The sequence below is a fragment of the Leptonychotes weddellii genome, unplaced genomic scaffold, assembly GCF_054177405.1.
Source record: "Leptonychotes weddellii isolate Sample4059 unplaced genomic scaffold, ASM5417740v2 HiC_scaffold_75815, whole genome shotgun sequence".
NCBI lineage: Eukaryota > Metazoa > Chordata > Mammalia > Carnivora > Phocidae > Leptonychotes > Leptonychotes weddellii.
This window is the reverse complement of record NW_028045881.1, coordinates 1-432: the sequence shown is the minus strand read 5'-3', so window position 1 is coordinate 432 and position 432 is coordinate 1. Positions and strand designations below refer to the sequence as shown.

The following is a 432-nucleotide window of genomic DNA, read 5'->3' as shown; positions in this document are numbered from 1 at the left end:
AGCGAGGGCCACGATGACAGATTACGGCGAGGAGCAGCGCAACGAGCTGGAGGCTCTGGAGTCCATTTACCCCGACTCCTTCACAGTATTATCAGAAAATCCACCCAGTTTCACCATTACTGTGACATCTGAGGCTGGAGAAAATGATGAAACTGTCCAGACTACCCTCAAGTTTACATACAGTGAAAAATACCCAGATGAAGCTCCTCTTTATGAAATATTCTCCCAGGAAAATCTAGAAGATAATGATGTCTCAGACATTTTAAAACTATTAGCATTACAGGCAGAAGAAAACCTTGGTATGGTGATGATCTTTACTTTAGTGACAGCTGTGCAAGAAAAACTAAATGAAATAGTAGATCAAATAAAAACTAGAAGAGAAGAAGAAAAGAAACAAAAAGAAAAAGAGGCAGAGGAAGCTGAAAAGCAATT

At 39.8% G+C, this 432-nt stretch overlaps 1 pseudogene; it reads left to right on the top strand.

Moving 5' to 3' along the window:
* The first annotated feature begins 6 nt into the window (after positions 1-6).
* On the top strand, positions 7-426 carry LOC145719835 (RWD domain-containing protein 1 pseudogene; annotated as a pseudogene).
* The last annotated feature ends 6 nt before the right edge of the window (positions 427-432 follow it).